We start from the raw sequence: 23,038 nt of genomic DNA on the forward strand, positions 1-23,038 counted from the left end.
CAACATCTTGGGGTGACAAGAGCAGGTTGGGGCCAGTCTCCACAGATACTGTGGTCTGAGGTCAACCGGCCTGGACTAAGAAAATCCACACTCACCACTGCCCAGTATAGAGGATGACCAGAGATGGCTCTCCCAGCAACAGGAGAGCCAGGCCAGTTCATACTTGGTTTGTCAAGGGGTGGGATCTGGAAGTGTGTTGGATCAAGGGCAGAAGAGCCTACGTTGAGAATCTTTGCAGCAATATTTTTAATGGGAATAAGGAACAAGAAGGACAGCGAGGGATGTGATCCAAGACAAAACTCAGAAGACGAAAAAAGAAAAAAAACCTCAGAAGACGAGCCTTTAGGACCACAATTTTAGCTCAAGTGGAAGAAAAACTCTCTGTGAGTACCGAGATTTATAAGGCTACAAACAATGTCACTCTTACAACCAGTGCTATGTATGTACATTGATTTTCTCTTTCTCTCTCTGGAAGTTTTGGGGGATCTTCTCTTTATCCCTGGAGTTTTGAAATTTCACAATGTTGTAGCTCTGTGGCACGCAAGACATGTCCTTTATTTTGGGAAATTTTCTGTTTCTTTGATAAGCTTTCCCAACTATTTTTTATGTTCTCTCTTTCCTCCTCTGGAACTCTCCTTTTTTTTCCTTCCTTCTGTCTCCACTTTCAGTTTCTATTAGCTGTATCATCGACTTAACAGTTTTCAATGTTCAGATTAAAACACATTCTGTTCTTTAAACATACTTTGTCTATAGGTTGACTCTGAACACAGAACACGACACTCATAATTCATGAATATATGAACATTATTCACGAAGAATCAAGTAATATGGTTTGATTCATCGAAAACAGGAAATGTAATTCCTGTTAGTACATGTCTGCAACTTCGAGAATGCAAAGGATCTACTTTTTTTCTTAAAGATTTTATTTATTTATTCATGAGAGACACACAGAGAGGCAGAGACATTGGCAGAGGGAGAAGCAGGCTCCGTATGAGGAACCCGATGCAGGACTCAATCCCAGGACCCCAGGATCACGTCCTGAGCCAAAGGCAGACAATCACTGAGCCACCAAGGTATCCCAAGGGTCTACTTTTATTACACTCCACAAGCTGCTCAGAATACTACCACATTTCAAAATATTTGATTCATATTTGAACCAACACTTTCTTAGAAGGTTTTCGTTTTTTAGTTTCTATTGTCACAGTTCCTGGAGGATAGAGGGAGTTTCTATTCTTCTAAGGGCATGTTTGCTACAAAATGGAAATTAAAATCTTGATGACTTTTTAAAATCCTGAGAATTATTAGCCTTAAAAGACTTTCAAGAATTTCCCCCATTTGCCTGTCTTGCTTCTCCTTGCAGTTAGATGACTATTTGGGCAGAAATTTGACCTTATAACCTCACCGAATGCCCAAATCTGTATGTAACTCTGGGAAATACATACTGTCAAGTTCAGATCTCCTTTCAAATTCAGGAAAGAGTGCTGTGAGGCAGGATGTCTTTCAGAATCAATCTCTTTTTTGATATGAAGCATACAAAGTATTGAAAACATGAAAGGGACAGTGCTGGGACAAGCTACAAGAATGTATTTTCCTGTGAGTGTATCTCTTATACATATATCGCGGAAATCACCCTAAGACATTGCCAATAGCTTCTTGATGTCCATTCAGTTGGTACTAATCTTAAGAGAAGTCTAACTGGAAGGCTTTAAATAACACTTCCCCTGTTACTGTGATTAAGGAGGAGAGGGCAAGCCAGCCTACTATGTACCATGCGCTGTCCTCGTGCTTTTACGGGTAAATATTAATTAATATAACACATATTAGTACATATTATTAGGTATATTATCATATTGTATTGAGATATTATTTTGTATTTAATATGTTGATAAATAATACATTCACTTAAGGCCAGAAGAGTTAGCCTGCCTTGCCCGGAGGTTGAGATTGCCTTCTCCTCTGCTTCCTCCGGTTAGTGATTGTGCCATCATGACCCTCCTCCTGGCATGAGCCACATTACATAACCCTGTTCATCATCATGTCACCCTACAGCCTCCCGCCACTGCTAGGATTGATTCTTCCTCCCCTCTTCTCTCTCTGCTCCAAACTTAAACCCTGAAATCTGCCTTAGTTCATCTCTCTTAAAAACTTCTAGTGCTGTTCTCAGATCTGTCAGCTTTCCTCTTGAATAAATGAATGTTTTCTAAAGAGTCCATATTCTTCTGACTTGAATCCCAGAATATTAGAGCCAGAAGGCAACTAAACTAGTGGTTCCAGGCTGTGGCATTTGGACTTCCAGAGACTCTGGAGTTATTGTAAGTCTTGGAACTAATATATACTTAGAGAGTGGTGGGGTTATTTTTTTTTTCCTTTCACTGGGCAACAAAATTGACACCGTTATCATGTGGTATCTATAACTTTTGAAATTAAGAACAATTTTCATACTCTAAAAATCTGAGAACCGCTGATACACCAGTCCCCTCATTTTATAAATGAAAAAAAAAAAAAAAAAGATGCCCAGAAAATGATTCGATTTGCCCAAGGGCACAGAGTAAATTAAAATTATGTCAGGATCTGGGCAAGATCTTTGGATTTTCAATCATCAGCCCATTGTTCTTTCCAGTAGTCCAATCTCCCAAATACCATAATCCTCTGAATTACATAGCAGCTCCCTCAGACTCTACTGCAAGAGAGAAGAAATGTTCCTCATCTGGCTCAGGCTATATTATAAGAAAGCAACTTCTCCCTCCACAGCAAATATTAAGCTTTATTGAAGAGTATTTTCAAAATATAACAAATAAATATAACAAATAACAAATCCTTAGAGAACACACTAGTATTTTAAAACAATTGCCCCATCTTTTTTCATATAACCTAATCCTGTACACTGCTCCTGTCATGGGTGAATGAGAAGCTCTAGATCTCAGAGGGTCACTAGTTAAATCCCATCTATAGGCTTTCCAGAAGCCTATGGCATGGCTCTAAAAGAGTGTGTTGGGACCCAATTTCTTCCCCAGATTTGGAATTAGAACTCTGAGAGATAGAGTCATCCGGAGATAGAGTCAGCTGCTGGGCAGGAAGGCAATGATGAAATGTTGGGGCTGGGGCCATTTCGAGCCACAAGCCCACAGTGAAAGAGAATGAGAAAGTGAGAGAGAGAGAGGGAGGGAGGGAGAGCGAATACACACGTGGCTACACAGAGGAAAGGAGCGAGAAAGATCTGAAAGAGAGGTCCTTTCTTGGATTCAACTTTTCTAGTTCCCATTTCCTGTCAGAAGATGCCCAACTTCCCCAGGATCCCAGAAGCTGTCTGGAGCTTAAAATAAGTGCTTTATGCTGAGGCTGAGTTGAGTGGAATTTTCTCTCTGAATCAGTGGCCAGCTCTGGGAGAAAAACTTCAGATCTCATGAATAAATACCTCAGAGTCTCACAGCCTCGGATATGGTGGTTACTCAAGACTGCTTTAAGGCTGAGGCTGCCTCGTCAGAAAAATGAAGGATGAGAGCACTTAAATTTCAACCAGCATTGCCCCAACACACTTCAGTGCTGTTGCTGGGCACTGGTTGGGCAATTGAAATCATCTATTACAAGAATCTCAGGACACAGCAGACCTCCATGATATATGACTCCACAGAGATCTTAAGTTAATCCCAAATACGTCTGAATTCCATTTCTGTTCAGAAGGAGCTTCTCCTACGTACTTGAGAATAAGAAAGAAGGTTCTATATAATCATTCTGGCACTCCTCACTTCAGTAAAAAAAATCTTTTTAATTGATTTTGAGATTTTTGTTCTATAAAGCATTTGATGTGAAACACTAGTTCTAAGGTGATTTAGAAAAAGGAAGAAGTATACTGTGGTGTCGAAATATATTTATCTTTTTTTTATTCTCAAGGGCAAGGAATAAAAATAATAACAGGTTTCCAGCGTGGTGACAGGAAAAAGGCTACCGGCAAAATCCGATGATGGACATAAAGAATAAAAAGAAGACAAAACAAGATTCCAGTTTGAGAAAGATGCGGAGAACAGACACAAAACCAGGAAGGAAAACAGGAGATTGTTAATGATCACCAAGATTCTTAAAAGAAGCAAGAGTTCTTACTAATTCATCTAGGTGAGTAGAGGTGACAGACAAAAAACACAAGGGATGAACAGCATGACGCCATGACTGGAAAGCTCAGGGGTACCACACTGTTAAATCCTACTTTTTGGCTTAGAAAATCGGAAAAAGAAATTTGAGGAGATAAAAAAGGGAAATTGTGTAAAATGAATTGTTGATGGGGGAAAAAAGCAAGTACATGAGAAACACAGAAATACCTTTAAATCAGTGCCTCGGTAACACACGTTCCAAATTGTGAAGAGTTTAGTTAATGGATTTAGAGAAATCCTGATGGATGCATTCAGGGAACAGTTTGAACACCGTATTTCAGAAAACTGTCAAAGTACGTACATTTCTTCAAGATATTAGAAGGAAAAATAAGGGAAAATGAGCACATGTGGACCTAATTTTCTTCTTTTCACTCTCCTTTCTAAGAAAGGCCTCCCCAGAGGGCATTATGCTAAGTTGAAGTAAGCCACAGAAGCATTTTTATGATGGCTGCTTTACAATTTTTGTCAGATAATCCCAACATCTTTGTCATCTTGGTGTTGGTATCTATTGCTTGTCTTTTTTCATTTAGTCTGGGATCTTCCTTGCCCTTGGGATAATGAGCAATTCCTTTGTCTTGGACATTTGGGGTATTATGTTATGAGACTCTGGATCTTATTCCAACCCTCTTATTGTCTGGCTTCCGCTGACGCTACTTGGGCAGAAAAAGAAGAGGGGACAACCTTATTGCCACGAGCTGAGGGCAGAAATTCAGGCTTTCCACGGGCCCTTTGCTGATGCCCAAGCTGGGGGCTCATCTTTACCACGGGGTGTGGGTGGGAGTTTGGCTCTCCACTAAGCCTCCACGGATACTTCCCCAAACGGGCAGCATAGGGGTGCCTCACTATTGCTCCTCACTTGGTCTCCTCTGACATCATGCGGGGGATGTTTGGGGGAACCACACTCCTGCTGGGCAGTGGTGAGAGTCTTGATTCTGCATTAGGCCTCCTCTGACACCATCCCAGGGGGGATGGGGAGGGGCACCTCAGCACTGCCAGATGGAGATGGGAGTTCAAGGTCCCCAACTGATCTCCATTGACACTACTACATGGAAGGGGCTCATTGCCTCTGGGGGACGAAAGTCCTGGCACAGATGTTTGGGCTCCTTGTTAAAGCCTCGCAAGGAGGGGTGAGAATGGGCTCATGGATTTCTCTGGAGTGTTTGGCTGGAGTAGAGCAGTTGCGGCCTAAAGGGTTTCTATCTTGCTCGGCCACTCCTTTAGCTTTCAGGGGCAGGGGCAGGCTTCTCTTGGGGCTTTTTGGGCTACACTCATTGGTCTTTTCAGGCTTCCAGCTTCTTCAGCCCCAGGTCTGGGATAAATGAGGCAAAACAGAAAACCCAGGGAACTCACGACATAGTGTTCCTGGGATTCCAACGTTTTTAGATGGTGTGTCTTCTCCTTTTCACCTCTCAGAGTCTCCCTGTGTTTGTTTTATATGTACTGTTCAGGGGCTTGGTTGGATTCGGTGGGAGGAATAGGGAGAGGCCCATCTAATCTCCCTTCCTATATGAGGGAGTCTTACTGCAAATCATTTTACTACAGTTCTAGCAGCACCAGCCTCATAGATACCTCTAAGGGCTATTGTGAGGATTAAATGAGTTAATTGGGCCTTTGGTCTGGTGCCAGACACATGGTAGGCCTTACTATGGTAAGTCATATCTCTCGTTATTAGATAAATGGTTTAATGTGGTTGTTAAGGGAATAGATTTTGGAACCAGACTACTCAGGGTTTAAATCTCAGCTCTTACACTTAATAAATATGGCAATCTTTGTGGAATTACTTCCTCTCTCTGTGGCTAAATTTCCCAATGTAAATGGTAACCGTAATAGTTTCTTCTTTGCAAGGTTATTGTGAGAATTAAGATACTTAATATGGGACATTAACCATTTCTGCCATGTTTCAAGATGTAGTAAGCACCACCTAAAATGTCTGGTGTTCAATTTCCCCTCATCTGTGTCATATGTCTAAGACTTGTGTGGCCAGCAAGACCGTGGCTCTGGAGGGCAGCGCTTAAATGGTATAGGTTTTGATGAGCTGTGGCCTCACAGCAATTGACACAGAACATGGCACTTTGTGGCGAGTCAATTAATACTTAACTGTGAAAGAAATCGACACAGCCAAGCAGAACTGCCCCTATGTGGGGTATATGGCCCCAGGGAAAACTTCTTGCAAGGCCCTATCAAACTAAAGATTTTGATTAAATACTTTTTTTTTTTTTTAACAAAATGTGTGGGTCCCTGGAAAGTATGTGGATTTATCAACAGAGATTCAGAATAATGGGAAGGAGTGGAAGAGATACTTTGGTGTGTATTTACTGTCTGGTCATGGCCAACATCCAGGGACCATCTTTTTCAGTGAAAGTCTAGGAATCATCACTCATGTTCTTTATTGTCAAATGTGCGACTCCTGGATAATTTTTTTATTTTTCACCCCCAAAATAGGGTAGCAATGCTGTTATTACTCACAATGTTATGGCTCCTTAGAACTCGTTTATATTGAAACCGTATACAGATCTTATCTCTGCATTTTTTTAATACCTGTTAAATGCATGGCTCTGAATCATGCATTGTGTGGCCCGTGTGTGCTGGTTTCCAAGGATTCTCCCAAAATTCACTATTGTGCTTCAATGATAATGACCACAAATGCAAGTCTTACTTAGGGAATGCCAGAAAATGTGAACAGTATTCCATTTTGGGGTCATACACAATTTACCATTTGGAGCTTGATATCATAAAGGTGGGACAATATATCTTCCAATTACCTCTGTCTTCTCTTGAAATCACCAGATGCTTAGAAAGTGATCTCTGTCCCTCTTGACTGCACTCTTGACTTTCACACATCTCCACCAGCCAGGAGGATAGGCAAGGGGCCTGTGGGCAGAGTGAGTAAAGCTGTCACATTCTGGAGGAAATATTTGTCCCCCACTCCAGGAAAGCATGATGCCACCATGCCCACTGGAGGCAAAGCAAGACACTGATCAGAAGGGTCCATCTGCCTTCTCAATTCTCAAGCCATGGTCTGGAAAGCCTTTGGAGGAGATGGGCTTGGCCACCTCTGAGGATGCCTTGATTGGGGAGTGGGGGAGAAACCCAGGGAGAAGTGAGAGAAGTAGGCCCTGCAGCAGCAGAGAGCGCACACGGTGAAGGACGCCAACAGCCTGCCTACTGCCCTTGGGTGGTGTGGAGCAGAGGAGGCCACAGTCAGAATAGAAACAGACAAAAGCTAATCCATTCCATGAACTCAAACCCAAAGCTGGGTGGGGTTCTGTCTTGGTATTCCAGAATCCTGAACATCTTCTGTATCTAATGTGAGTGAGTCTTCTCAAACCAAAGCATCAACACCTTTAGAGCCACACTATGCTGGCTGGCGGAAATGATCGGCTCACAAGCCAGTCCTCCTGGAAGCAGGCCAGGTCACCAGCAGAGACCATGACCCCCTCAACACGAGTCCTGGAGCAACTTAGGCAGGCAGTGACCCCTATGCAGGGTCATGAGTCAGAGAGTGACCTGAGGAGTAGAAATAAGGATGAAGGCTCACAGGGATCCAGCCAGATTTGGGACTAGCCCAGCCAGGGGTATTGCTGGGAACCTTAGGGGACTTTAACAAAGTCTTGAGGAGAGCACTGTGCTTCTGAGGAGGGAGCCAGGCAGCCACCTACTTCTCCAGCTCTAAGTTCTCACTGCAGCCATCCCTCTGCCCCTCATCCCTCATCCCAACACCTGCACAGTCTGTGTCCATAGGGGCACTGCCCACATGCTGGGCTACCAGTTGAGGGGTAGGGGCCCTTTCAGAACAATTTTAAAAAGAGTCTCTAGCAGGTATATTAAACAGCAGTGAGATTTTCTTTCTCTCCTGTATGGATACTTCCTGTTACACCTGGCATTTTGAGCCACACACACGTGTAGGATTTTGCAAAGACTGCGAAGGAGAGAAGAGGCTAGGGAGACATTTCACACCTTGTGAATCTATACATTCATAAAAATATCACTAAAAAATCCTATTCAATTGTAGCACTGATGGCATCCATTAAAATATCCCTTTGAACATATCACTGCTGGGGTCCATTATTTTGTTATTTTAAAAAGTCACTAAATCTCTTTGGTCACCAATTATTCTCTGTCACCAATGCATTCACTGCTTAGACCACCACCACCAGTATGACTTTTGAGTTTCAATCAAAGGAATGTTTTCAAATAGGTGAATTTTTGGCTACCTTGAAATCCTTAAAGCAATGGGTATTCTGATAAATACAAAACATGGAATTTGGCTTTAGCTTAACACTATTTCTCGAGGCCTTGGTTGGCCAGTGAGTAGCATTTATTCATATTTGCCTCTGTTTTCCTTTCTAAACAGACTGTTCTGGGGTTTCCTCCACTTGGAAAACAGAGTTTCTAACTGTTGGGAGTTCAGGCACAGTGTCTAATAATCTAACCTCAGGATATGCAGAAATGAGTAATATTAATATAATAAAAATAAACTAAAAAATAAAAATAAACTATTATAACATAATGCTTACTGGGAGCCCCATGATGTGCTAGAGTCGTTCTCTCCTGTTATCACATCTAATTAACTGAGCAACTAATGTTATTCGATGTTAATCATTTGTTTGAGATGCCATCTAGCATAGTAAGGGGTTTTTAAATGTCAGCGAACATTGGTATCACCAGGAGAGGACTTGTTAAAAACACCTTACAACTAGGTCCCATCCATAGAGTCTCTGGTTCAGCAGGTAGGGGGTGTAGGTTGATAATTCATATTCCTAACAGGTTCCCAGGCTATGCTAGTGTTACTGGTCTAGGGACCACACTTTGAGAATCCCTGGCATGCTACTTAAAAGCGGTGACTTTGCTATCAGACTGATGTGGATTCGAGTCCTTTAACTTTGGGTTAGCTACATAACCTCTTTTGGCTTTAGTTTCCTCATTTGTAAAATGATACTTCCATCATTAGGCTAGTTGGGGGATTAAATGAGATAAGATATGTAATGTTTAGCGTGGTACCTTGTACAAGTCACAATTCAGTCAATGTCAACTACCACCAGAGTAGCGTTTACTACTGTACTACTATTATTACTAAATTCTGTTAGAAAACTGCTTTGATTTTTAAATTATTTTTAAATTGTCAGTGTTTTCTCTTTATCTGTAGTTGAGCTCCAACATCTAACCTGCTACTGCTACAACATCATGGTGAGATTGATAACCAAGACTCTAAGGAATGATATAATGCATTTTTCATATTATCATAGAGCTTCTCCATCAGAAAACATATAAAATGAATGTCATTTTTTATAAGAAATATAACCCCAAAAAAATCTCTAGGGAAAAGAACTGTAATTGAATTAATTTATTATAGTCACCAAGCCTTGTTGAATCTGTTATTATTGGTTGTCTAAAAGATGATACTTCCATTTAGTGGTTAAACACACATACGAAACCAAGAAACATCATGAAAAATTGCTTCATCTCAATTAATACTTTCAGAGACTTAGGATATACTTTGGTCATAGAAAATTCTAATAATTTATTCAAGTGAATTTAGCTCGCACAGTTCTAGAGTCTTAGATTTGGCAGATTTTGTAAATTGGAAAGATACTCACCACCTCTTCATCAAATACTGATCTAGTACTGCCATCAATTGTAAGGCTCTGAACACCTGGAGGCTCATCCTGGCCTCTTTCCATCACTTGCCTCTAGATTGTTTTCTGTTTTTATGCAGAGCCACTAAGAAATACAACCGATAAATGAACACCCAAGATTCTATCCAAATCCTTTAAAATAAGTATGGCAACATTCATTAAAGAAATGTCATATTCTGTGTTGGCTTTGAATGTCCCAATATTTACAGTGAGATAAAAAATTAATAAATGTCACTAGGCTTCTTTGGTTTGATAGTCTCTTGGGCATATAAGGAGAAGCAGAAGCAACCTTTATTATCTGATGCCTTCTAACACTGTAGTCCAGGGGTGGGCAAACTCTAGTCCTCTCCCTGGCCTCTCATTTTATAAATAACATGTTATTGGAACACAGCCACACTCATTTTTTCCCCTATTATCGAAGATGCTTTCCCACTACAATGGCAGCAAGAGTCCATGTGACCTGCAAAGCCTAACCTGTTTACTCTCTGGCTGTCTACCAAAATAGCCCACCTCTGCTGCTGTTAGTTGGGATCCTTTGGAATAAATGTAGCAAGACAAAAATGTAAATCTCCTTTCTTTCTCCTTTCTACCCAAAAAGATCATTTGTCGTCAATAAAATAGTTCCCTAGTATAGTAGCAATATATTAGCATTACGGTTGGTTTCCCGTTAACTGCAGATTGCAAATGTTCACTAGCCCTTCCAAATACTTAGTGTCGTTACAGTGATACGACCCAGCCATAGGCAATGTTCTACTCTAAGCCAGAGGTTGTCTTCGTTTTGCATTATTCTTGCTTAATTTAAAGAATCAGACCTAATTTTATTAAGGTTAATGAAGCCCCAGAATCTCATCAATGGCTAAATAACCTCTCTCTGGGAGCCACATGAATATTTCAGGAGTCATAGTTCACTTTAAGCATATAGAAGCCTATTTTATTTTATTAGAACATGGCATTGGCCTGTGTTTACAAATGGATTTCTATTTCTTTAATAGCTTGTTCAAGTACTATACCTGAGGTACAATTTCTGACTTTTCCAGAAAAAAAAAAAAAAAACTGACATGTATTTGTTGGGTAAATGTTGAGTAAACAAGGAGTATGTATCAGAGTGAGAAGAGCATGCCCTCTGAGGTCAGAGGGATTTGTTCAACTGTCAGACTTTCCTCCTCCTCCTAGCATGTGGCAACCCTCTGAATTTGTTTCTCATCCTTAAAGTAGAGGTAATCCCTACATCATGCATATGCAGGAGTGTGATAAGGATTTTAAAGAATGCATGTAAAACACACAGTCAGAGCCAGGCACAGGGCTGGTCTACAAGGGGTAATTCAGTGAATGAGAGTTAAGTGGATGCTACGCTTGTATACATCTGAATGTTTGTATCTCCTCTATTCCCCCAAATTCATATGTTGAAAGTCTAATATCTTATGTGATGCTATGGGAGGTGGGGCCTTCTGGGTTCTCAGATCTTAAGGGTGGAGCCCTTGTGAATGGGATTAATGTTCTTAGAAAACAGACCTTACAGGGTTCTGTAGTTCCTGCCACCATGCAAGGACACATTGACCCAGAAGAGGGTCCTCACCTGACCACACTGGCACACTAATCTCAGACTTTTCAGCCTCCAGAACTGTGAGAAACACATTATTTTGTTTATAATTTGCCCAATGAGTGGTATTTTGTTATGGCAGCCCAAATGGACAAAGATGGTGGACACAATCATTTTTCTTTTCAAATTTCTTTTTTATTTAATTCGATTTTCCTACAGGTGATCTAGATGCTACTTTTCATAGTGATGCTTAAATTCATTCGGGTAAACTTTAATAAATTTAGGAAACGATACCTTTCCTGCAAACAGTAGCTTCAAAACAGTTTCCAGCTCAAACTAGGAAGAGGACATGGAGCTAGGGAACCCAGCAGGCTCAGACATGCCTACACATGTCCCTGGTGTCAAGGCCACATCTTAACCCTATTCCCCACACCTACAATGCCTCAACAATGCTTGCCATTGGCCACACCGTGGCCAGAGAACTAGCGTTTAGATGATTCCCTGCAAATCTTCCATCCTGAAGGGAAGGACAATAATCATCTTTGCAAGTATGCTACATAGCTGCATCATACTCCATCCTTTGTGGGGGAGTCGTGTGTAGTAAAGCACTCACAGCAAGCTGAGACCTGAATTGCACTTTCAACTCCGCGGTGTCTGTCAGTTGTGTGACCTCAGACAAGGCACTCAGTGGTCTGAATCCCAGCCACCTCCAGTAATAAAGCAGATCTCTGTGGTCTTTCCAGATCTAAAAAATCTGCTCCATTGGTGAAATGTCACATATGCATAGACTTTAATGGAACAGGTGACTGTATGCTAATCTACAATGTCTGCTTTCTGATTTGGGACAAGTTTCTTAGACATTTATATCCTAAGATGTCCTATATTTCCTATCTTCTGAATTGCTAAGATTTGGCCCTTGCAATTATCTGGTTCCCAGAGGTATCAAACACAATAAATTAGTAGTCCCCTGTTGGAATCTCATGGCTCTCTTCTCCTTATGTAAAGACTCCGAAACAGTCCCTTAGTCACCTATTCTAGAATCTTGCTAGAGGTTGGTGTCATTCTAATTGGTTTACTTTTTACAGAAATCACTTTTATGTCCTCTGAAAATTAGGACAGGGTATCTGGATGGCTCAGTCAGTTAGGTGTCCACCGTCTGCTCAGTCAAGATCTTGGGGTCCTGGAATCAATCTTTACATCAGGCTCCCTGCTCATCAAGGAGTCTGTTTCTCCCTCTCTCTTCCCCTTCCCCTACTCATGCTCTCTCTCAAATAAATAAATAAAATCTTAAAAAAAAAAAAAAAAAAAAAGAAAAGAAAGAAAAGAAAAGAAAAGAAAAAAGAAAAGAAAGAAAAGAAAAGAAAAGAAAAGAAAGAAAAGAAAAGAAGAAAAGAAAAGAAAAGAAAAGAAGAAAAGAAAAGAAAAGAAAAGAAAAGAAAGAAAAGAAAAGGAAAGGAAATTAGGACAATAGTCATCAGTCTCTAGGCTTTGGTGTTCTTTGCTTACATGTGTTTAGCTCAATTGCTCTTCTGTGCATTGCTCTGGATGATTAGGGGCTGAGATCCTGCCAACTGTGATTTCCTGGGCCCTTGTCCCCTGGCTTCACATTGGATGCAGGCTCTGAGGGACCCTGGAGGCTAAAAAGAGGAGGAAGTGATTGTCTTCCCATCTGAGCTGTCAGTTTGGGGTGAGAGCTGTAGCAGTAATAGGGCAGCTTCTAAACCAATAATGCTGCACCGGGGGTGGGGGAGATATAGTGGATTGGGGTGGGGAGTGTCCTGGCTGCCAGTGGCCTGGCAGCACCGGCAAGGCCTCCTCTAGAGTACCCACTCCTACTCCTGAGTCATAGCAACACTCTTCAGGGAGGAACTGGTTTCCTGTGGTTTCTCTTTCAGTAACCTGATTTTTTTTTCTCTTGCTCCTCCAGGCTTTCTACCATCCTTATAATGAATTTTTGTATTAAGTTCCCACTGCTTGAAATATCTAAATGGTTTCTGTTTTCCCAAATGGATCCTGACTAATACTATATATAATTTTTCAGAGCTTGAATCCTTAAACAAATTTAAAGCTGCTCTATGATCTTTATTTTGAAACCTGGATCTTCAAAAGTCTGGATACAACCAGCTGCTCACTTCACAGAATCAAACCAACAGAATGTAAAGGGAAAAAGTATTTTTGAGATACTCTAATAAACTTCCAAAAAAGGTCCAAATTATTTAATGCATTAAGAAAGAAGTGTTCATCATAGCACTTCATCGTTTGCTGTTTGACAATATACTGGCCATGGAAATATTTTACTGTGACAATACTCACTATGATGAAACTCATTCTACAAACAAATTTCTTCAGAGTATTTTTTTAAATCTCAGGATTATACAAAACTACCTGATAAAAATAAGCACAATAATTCCTGGGCTTTTAGTTTCAGAGTCTGTTTTCCCATCTGTTAACCAAAGTCTAAATCTATACAACCAAAGTAAAATGGAGGATTGTGTAATTATCCTTTGACTCAGAGACAAATAAGAATATCAGAGTAAGGAAGGGACATCTGTGCTCATTTGATTCAGCACCTGTTCAGAGATATGATTCCTTTGAAACATCTAATAACCATGGTGTGGATATCTATGTTCTGTTTGAATATCCTCAATGATGGGGAAGTGAGTACCTTGTCAGGCAGCCCATTCATTTGTTAGACAGCTTGAATTTCCAAGAATGTATCCCTTTTATTAAGCCCAAGGGATGAGTAGGCATGATTAGGGTTTCTACTCATGGGTGCTGGTTATTCCATTTAGGTTTATAAAGAGTAACTAGATTCCCCAGTTTCCTTGAAAGCGTTGTGTAAACCAATGTAGAGATAGCCATTATGTTTCTTTATGGGAACAATTCCAGCATCATGGAGGTAGGTGAGTGACATGGGGAAGTTCTCAGTGTCAGGAGGAGGAGAATGCTCTGATTACAAATTGAAGGCTTACCTATTGCCTGGAAATGATGAAGTTGGAAACATAACAAATCTTCCTTTCATACCTCTGAACAGGCTCTTTCAGAAGGCGTAGCATTACCCCTTCCACAAAAAGACAAACTTTCAGAAAGGTCTTAGTTACAAGTGAGGTCATCATAAGCTACGTTGTCTCTAAGGACCCTCCCCTTTATCCAGATATATGAGGGCCCTGAATAACCAAGAAAAACACACTTTTTTGAGAATGTGACCCAGAAATATTTATTGAAAGTATTTCTTGAATACTATTGTACTAGTGTGAATGGTGGTAGCAAAGCAAAATGGAGATAAAAGGAGAGATGGCAGGAGATGTACTCTAGAATATAGATGGAGACTTAATTTTAAATGGCTTTGCATGCCATACCAAGAAGCTTGGCTGTTAACTTACAGCACAGAGGAGCCACTGAAGACTCATAAGCATGATTGCAGTTCTACTGCAGAGAGATTTTCCTGGTGACATGGTAAAGCGTGAATTGGTGGGAGACAAGATTTGTGGTAGGTCAAGTAGTCAAAAATGATAACATAAGTGAATAAGATGGTGGCAGTGGGGCTGCACAGGATGAGGGTCAAGTCAAAGAGGATAGAATTAACAGGATTTAGTGACTCAATGTGGAAGATATGGAAGAGGAACAAACAGAGCATGATTCTCAGGTTTCTGGCTTGGGCAACCAGGCAAATGGCGGAGTCATTCACAAAGAAGGGAACACAAGAGGAATACAAGTTTAGGTTGTTGGGGTTGATGAGTTCTGTCTGGGGTATGTTACTTTGGGTGCCTCTAGGTCATGAAAACACAGATGTCACAGGAATTTGGGTAAGTGGATCTGGCTCTCAAGAGAGAGAAGGCTGGAAGCATAGATTTTAGGGTCAACAGCATGCAGGTAGTAGCTGAATCCATGGACAGCATGAAATTCATTCTATCATTGATTCATGTATTCATTAATCATACATAACACTAATATCTATTGTTTATTTTATACCAGTAACTCTGTATGTGTAGCTGAACATTTATGCAGCAGAAAAACGGAGAAAGTTCTGGCATCAGGAACAGTCTAGTGGAAAGAAGATCTAGAATAAAAAATAAAATATCACACAATGCCAGATAATATTAATACTCTCAGGAAAAATAATGGAGAGTAAGGGAACAGAGAGTGCTAAGGGATCAGAGAAGACCTCTCAGAAGGGTTACATCTGAGCAGAAACCTAAAGGAAGAGAGAGTAACCCATGAGAAGACAGAAGAAAGGAGTGTCCTCTGTGGAAGGACGTGGAGGGGCAAACGCCCTGGGGGTAGAAGCCTATCAGACCTGTTTAAGAAACACGAGATCTTCCAGAAGAGTGTGCAGCATACGAACACATGAGGACCAAGAGCAAGGACAAAACTATGGAGCCCATCAACCTTCAAAATGGCAGCAAAGAAAGGAAACTAAACAGGACTGATTAGAATTATAGAAGGAAGGGGGTGAATTTTGTATCCTGTGGATTTAACACCATAGTTTGATACTTTTCTTCCCAAATATCCACCATCCCTATTTATAATGGTGCTTATATGGGTAGCAGTAGAATAAACCAAGAACTCCCCTCTCCCTCACTTACTCTTTAGCTACAGGGGTCTTCCTATGGTTTCGTGAATGCCTGCCTCTGAGCCCTTGCATGTTTTTTGCCTCTCACCGGAAGTTCCGTGGAAAGGGTGGGGTAGGGACCAACTTCCTCTTCAGCTTCAGGATCCCATGGAATGGTGACTCCTTCAGGGAGGCTCTACGTCAAGCCTGGAGAGAAAGATTGGTTCTCCTGTTATTCACTACTAAAGTCATTTGTTCTCCGTTTGGACTAAATTCTTGTTTGTTGAATGTTCATCATCTCCTGGACAATGAACTCGATGAAGGTGGAAAGCACGTCGGTGTTGTTCACCCCATATCCCTAAGGCCTTTGTAACACCAGATGTGAAGTACATGTAGTGATCACTCTGTGTGCAATAGCCCTATAGACAGACTGTACCACTTCATCTGAGGATCAGTTATTCTCACAGCAGGACCCAGAAACACTCCTCTACTCTAAATATGTGGAAAAGATCGCTTCCGTCCCACTGATTCTCAGAGCAGAAATTCAAAATGAAAAGACTGTGAATAAATAAATAAAATAAAAGTTTGGGGCACTTGGGTGGCTCAGTGCTTGAGCACCTTCCTTCGGCTCAAGGCTTGGGATTGAGTCCCACATCAGGTTCCCCACAGAGAGCCTGCTTCTCTCTATGCCTATGTCTCTCTTTTTCTCTCAGTGCCTTCCATGAATAAATAAATAAAATCTTTAAAAAAAAAAAGACTATAAGTTTAATTTAGATTCAGTCCAGATGATATTTAAATGTTTCCCTTTGAAAAAAAAAAAAAAGAAAAAAAAGAAATGTTTCCCTTTGGTCCACTACTTTTTTAGTTTTTTTTTTTTTTTTTTTAAATAAATAAAAAGAACTATTTGTTCTGGCTGCCATTCTGTTAAAAAAAAAGGCAATATTTAGTTTTGGTTTGTAATAATCAGCCTCTTATAATTTGCTGTAATTTTCATACCTTGTTTTATTTACTTAAATGCTCAATTTTAAAAAGGGAAAAAAGGACATCAAACTATGCATATAATTGAGGGACTGGATAATGTGTCTTCGATAGCAATCTTTTCCCATACTGAGAATCCTGGTTTTCATTTAATTCTCTCTCTTTCTCTTTTTTTAAAGCTTCTAATAATAGACCTTGAGAGCTTGTTTGGAGATTCTAACGAGGGAACCCAGCTCATCCTATGCCCTTGATGGAAGGATGGTTCTCCTCGAGCAGGGTAGGTCGTCCTCTTCCATCCAGCACACGGCTTGGGGAGAGACACACAGAGAGCCCTGAGGGAGGGTGGGGACACTCGCCTAGTCAGCCTGATAGGCCAAATCAACCCTGGCAATCAACAGGGCAACAGATGTCCCAGCCAGATCCCCCTCACATCCCATTTAATTCTCTTTGACCTTAACTATCCCTGGGATTCGTCCTAAAACCCATTAACTTTATTTGGATTACATAAACATTATTAACCACAGATATTCTACTAGCCATATGGGTTTAGGGTTTCAGTTCGGGTCATTACTTCATGTAGACTGATGCTACTGACATCAGGGCAGTTTGGCACACTCTTTCTTTCTTCCTTTCTTTCTTTCTTCCTTTCTTCCTTCCTTCCTTCCTTCCTTCCTTTCTTTCTTTCTTTCTTTCTTTCTTTCTTTCTTTCTTTCTTTCTTTCTTCTTTCTTTCTTTCCTTTCTTTCAGGTCATTTTACAAAGAGCAGCTAAAGCAATATTCAAGTGGCAGAGCTTTTGTAATAGCAAGTTTGATATGAATGGCCAAAGATACGCTGATAAAAGGTGTCTTGTCCTTATATCGAATCCAAAGCATTTGTTTTTGCTCATACTCGTATATTTTCCAGGGGATCTTCTCGGGGTAAGAATGTGAGGCATATCTATTTAGTAATGTTACACAGACATCAAAATGTATTCTCAGAAGAATCTGGAAGTTATACAAATGAATGTTAATAGTAGAGTATTACTTATAGATGTTTTCAGTTTTCTTCCGTTTGCTTAACTGTATTCCCTAAGATTTTTACAATAAGAACATACTGCTCATGTAAGAAAAATAAAACTACATTTGCAAAAGAACTAGAAGTTACCTGAAAAGGGATTTTGTCCTAGATTTTAGAATGTATCCTGATTGATCACTAGAACTATGTAGTCAACAAAGACCTAGGTATATTTTTAGCCAGGAAGATTTGTAAATTAAATATACCCATAGGATCTGTGGGATTTTATCAACTATGAAGACTGTAACAATGGGGTTGAGTTACCTTTCTGGACTGCGGGGCTCTTGTCCTAACTTCAATGTTAGGAAATATTATAACACCAAGTCCTGCCCGGCAGAGAGCAAGTAAGTGGACACCATGTATAACGCTTAGAATGGAACCAGTACAGACAGGAGCTGTGCAAGCGATCTGTTAGCAAGGCACCAATGATCCATCATGAAAAAGGAATTGCCATGTTACTTCCTAATTAAGACAGGGTTAATTTTAAAGAACAAATAAACAAGTTCCTCTGTGCTCTTCTCAGAGGTCATCAAAAGGAGTCAAGAGGATGATGCATCTGAACCTTGCCTCTGGCTACTCAGGATGTTTTCCTGGCCTGTGGAAAATGGACTTGAACCAGCATTTGAGTTGTTTCCGTGGGTTTGCCCAGACAGAACTCACCCTTCCCACCAACATGTATGCAAAACTGGCTCAGCTTTGAAACTGCTAAATTCATCATTTCATTCACTCATTCATTTATTTGGACAAATAACTTTTGAGCAGCAGAGCACCAGCTACTACCAGACAATGTTCGAGGTGCTGCGGATACTGAAGTGAATGAAAAGTCTAAGACTCTACTCTCATGAAGCATACAAATTAATGGAGAACACAGAGAATAAAGAAACAGATGCACAGCAACATAAGGCCAGGTATTGTTCAGGCTCATTAAAAAAATTAAGTAGAACAAAAGGATAGAGAATGACACGGGTTCCTCCAACCAGTAAGGTGTCCATAGACAGTCTCTCTGGGGAGGCGACAGTTCAATGACTGGAGGAGAGAGCCTTATGAGTAGATCATTCTAGGCAGCAGAAACAGCAAATGGGAAGACTCTGGAAATAGAAACACTTTGGAGGGACTGCAGGGATGTACTGTGGACACTGCATGGTGATAAAGGGTGAAATAGGCAGCCCAGAAACAAATCAGGGAGGGTCTTGCACATCACAGTATGGATTTTGGATTTTATAGTGTGATTAAAAGTTGTTGGAGGGTTAAAACACAAAACATGGATTTGATCATAAAAATTGTTTGACTCTGTTGAGAGATAGGGGCAGGAAATATTCACTTGTGTGCAGTAAGATAGGGGAGGGGTCTGGACGGGATAACTCCGTACATTTCTTTTCTTTTAAAAAATATTTTATTTATTTATTCATGAGAAACACAGAGAGAGAGAGAGAGAGAGGCAGAGACATAGGCAGAGGGAGAAGCAGGCTCCATGCAGGGAGCCTGATGCGGGACTTGATCCCAGGACTCCAGGATCACGCCCTGAGCCAAAGGTAGATGCTCAACCGCTGAGCCACCCAGGTGTCTCAATCCAGACATTTCATAAAGAAATCATAGCAGTGCCCAGACCATGGAAAACAATTGAGAATCAGTACAAGAAAATTATTTAAAATTAGAGATGTGGACATTTTTTTAAAAAGATAAAAGAATTGAATGTGATTACTTGGAGAGCAGAAAATGGGGAAAGAAAGAGAAGAAAATATAAGGCTTTCTGGCTGTCAAAACTATGCACATGAATAAAGCTGATCTTAAAAACTTTTTTAAAAAATGCAAAAAACAGATTGATAATATGAAAAGAAGACAGAAAGTGTAGAACAGCACTGTGTAGCAGCACTCTCTCTGATGATGGAAATTATATCCACTATGGAAAGTACTTGAAATTTGACTAGGGGGATCCTTGGGTGGCGCAGCGGTTTAGCCCCTGCCTTTGGCCCAGGGCGCGATCCTGGAGATCCAGGATCGAATCCCACGTCGGGCTCCCAGTGCATGGAGCCTGCTTCTCCCTCTGCCTATGTCTCTGCGTCTCTCTCTCTCTCTGTGTGACTATCATAAATAAAAAATAAAAAATAAAAAGAAATGTGACTAAGGTAATTGAGAAATAATTTAACATTTCATGATGTTCTAACTAACATGTATTTAAATAGCCACATGTGGCTAGTGGCTGCCATATGAGACAGTGCCGCCATATGCAATGGCCTGCTCCTACCTACGACCTGCTTTGTTTCTGCAGTTGACTCTGCTTTCTCCTGCTTCATCTATTTTTCTATCTCCACTGGATCATTTCCATCTGCTGTGCTAAAATATCATTTATCCACCTTTCTAAAAAGTGCAGCTCTGACCCCATCTCTCTGTGACTGTCCACCCCATTTTTTTGTTCCCCGTATAACAAAACTCAAAAGAGTTCTCTATACCTGTGCTGTCCTACACAGCAGCCACCCACTAGCCACATGTGGTCACTTAAATTTAAGTTAATTAAAATTAAATAAAATGTAAAATTATGTTCCTTAGTTGCACCAGCCCCTTTTCAAGTGCTCAGTGGTCACATGTGGCAAGCGACTGGTGTATTGAACAGAGACAATATGGGACGTCTCTATCATCAAGGACAACTCTCTTGGGCAGTGCTGATAAGCACTCGGCGGGGGGGGGGCAGAGAAAACAGGTACAGTTGCTGGTAGTTCAGCAGATTTGGTCTGGAAGGATAAGAAAGTTATCTTCTGGCTATTTTTTTTTTTTCTCAGTGGAATAGGAAGTAAGGTCATCAAGTGAGAGTGAGAAAGGAAGGAAGGGGAGACGTTGCTGTATGGGAAAAAAGGAAATGATAGGAAATAACCTGAGCTCAGGAGAGCAAATGGATAAGGGAAATACAGAGTGGAGTTTTCTCCAAGGCAAATTGGAATCATTATGTTTTATTTTGATATTCTTGCTTTTCTCAATGTTGGTACTAAGAGGCCGTCCTTAAAATTGGCCAGTGTAGGTGGGGATGGAAGCGTGAGTCCGTATTCCAGCTTCCCTCATACTGATTTTGAAATCACACCAGGCTGAGAAATCTCATTGCCATGGCTGTGACCACAACCTATGCAACAGGAAGGAAGGGGAGGTCCCTTCCTGGAGATGTTTTGCAGTGATAAGGTATGGGAACTTCCTCCGTTAAGGTTCTTTTAATTTGAAGAGACAGAAGCCAACTCAATGAAATTTAAACAAGAAAAGGAGATGGACTATAATGATATAGGGGTGTCTCCTGGAACCCACAGGAATGCAGCTTGGGACTTGAACCAGAGGTAGCCAGGAGGAATAGAAAGCCCCCAGAGACCCCAGACAGAATCATATTTCCCTCTGTTTCTTTTTTTTTTTTTTTTTTTCCCTCTGTTTCTTTCCTCTCTTTGTAAATATGGTTTCTTATCTCTGCTTCTGCACAAGAAGCATTTTTTTTTCTTTTCTCTAAAGAAAAGATCGCTTTCTCTACAGAATTCTCAGCATATTTGGTGGATGAGAGATGGCCAACACCCACAATACTCTTAGTTCTTTTTACTTCAGAACAAGCAATCCTCTCAGATTAACAGAAACATCTCAGCTCCAGTCTCAGGTTTCTGATAGAATCTGATTAGGTTCCATGTAAGGCAACCTCTCTCCCTCCCTGTGTTTCAAACAACACACCACAGTACAAACACAACTTCCCGGGTCCATTCCCAGGCTGTGGGGCAGTTCTCAGAACTCCTTGGCGCCACCATCTGAGAAGTCCTTTTACTTCCTGGGTCATAGCCGAAGTGGGCATTGAGGGTATTGTCCCTCCACAGGGCTACACAGCTTTCCTAGCCCATTTCCTGCCTGGAATTGAGGTTGGGACCTTGGACTTTTAAGAACAGGTGCATTGTTTCTTTGGCATTTCTTTACACCTCTCTCAAAAAAACACAGTAGGCTTTGTCTATCTGCTTCCAGCCATTTCCTCGAGCAAGTAACCACACTCAGTGTTCTCTTTGACAGACTTCTTAAATGATCTTTATTCCTTTGCTTTTCTGCCCCAACCCTCTTCAACTCATTCTGTTTCTCTCTTTCAATACTTTGCCAAAGACAATCAGTAGCAACCACATACAGTTCTAAAGTTCTGTTTCCTGATATTTCCCCTCTGAACTATAAATTTGCTAAATGAACCACCTTCAAGATAATCACAAGATGCAACACTTTCACCAAATGTTTTGCCTTCTTCCCAGTCTCTGATATTGAAGCCAATATTTTAAGGTTTTTTTTTCAGCAACATATCACTTTTGGTACTAATTTTTATAGTGGTCAGGATAGGATATATATATACATATATATATGTATACACACATAATATATATTTACATATATATCATATTTTATGTATAGAAAATTATGGCAAGAATTTCAGTGGCCTTAATACAATAAAGGTTATTTCAAATGCATACTAGGTTTGATATGAGCCAAGTAAGTCTCCAGGGCAGTTGTCTTCCATTAAGTGATTCAGTTATTGAGGAGGGGGTCTATCTGTCTTTGGTCATATCATCTCAACTGAGGAACTCAGCAATTGACCAACAAGGGAAAAGATCACAGGAAAAATTCACATCTGTTTTTCTAAACTTTGACCCAGACGTGAGACACATCACTTCAGCTCAAAACCCATTGTCTCCTGGCCCCGCCTAACTACTTAAGGGGTAGAAATTTGAGGGAGCACATAGGTAATTGTTGAACAGTGAATAGTGAATGTCTCTTCCGCAGTCCATGGAAGCCTCATGTTGAGAAAGCAAAGCTATAGGATCAAATTAGCCTTGACAATGCAGTTGCTACAAAAATGGACCCCTATCCTGGAGAGAAACTGAACTGCATTGGAATTTGTATGCTGAGAAACAAAATTTTGTCGAATTAATCTACTGAGATTTAAAGATTTAATTATTCTCGCAGCATAGTCCATCTTACCCTGATTATTTGGGAACAAAAAAGAAGACCTGAGTAAACGGGAAAACATAACTCCCTTTCCCTGAAGCAATTGTAATTCCAATCTAAATGGCAGCAGGATTTTTTTTTTTTTTTGAGAATATGACAAAATGATACAAAGCTCGCTTGGAATAATAAAGGAGT

General features: G+C 40.6%; 1 long non-coding RNA gene across 1 annotated transcript; it reads left to right on the top strand.

The window, feature by feature from the left end:
• Nucleotides 1-211: 211 nt before the first annotated feature.
• On the top strand, nt 212-17,096 carry LOC111092910. Its single transcript, XR_005379666.1, has 3 exons — nt 212-383; nt 3,892-4,110; nt 17,031-17,096. It is a non-coding gene; the product is annotated as an uncharacterized LOC111092910 (long non-coding RNA).
• The last annotated feature ends 5,942 nt before the right edge of the window (nt 17,097-23,038 follow it).

The sequence above is a fragment of the Canis lupus genome, chromosome 27, assembly GCF_011100685.1.
Source record: "Canis lupus familiaris isolate Mischka breed German Shepherd chromosome 27, alternate assembly UU_Cfam_GSD_1.0, whole genome shotgun sequence".
NCBI lineage: Eukaryota > Metazoa > Chordata > Mammalia > Carnivora > Canidae > Canis > Canis lupus.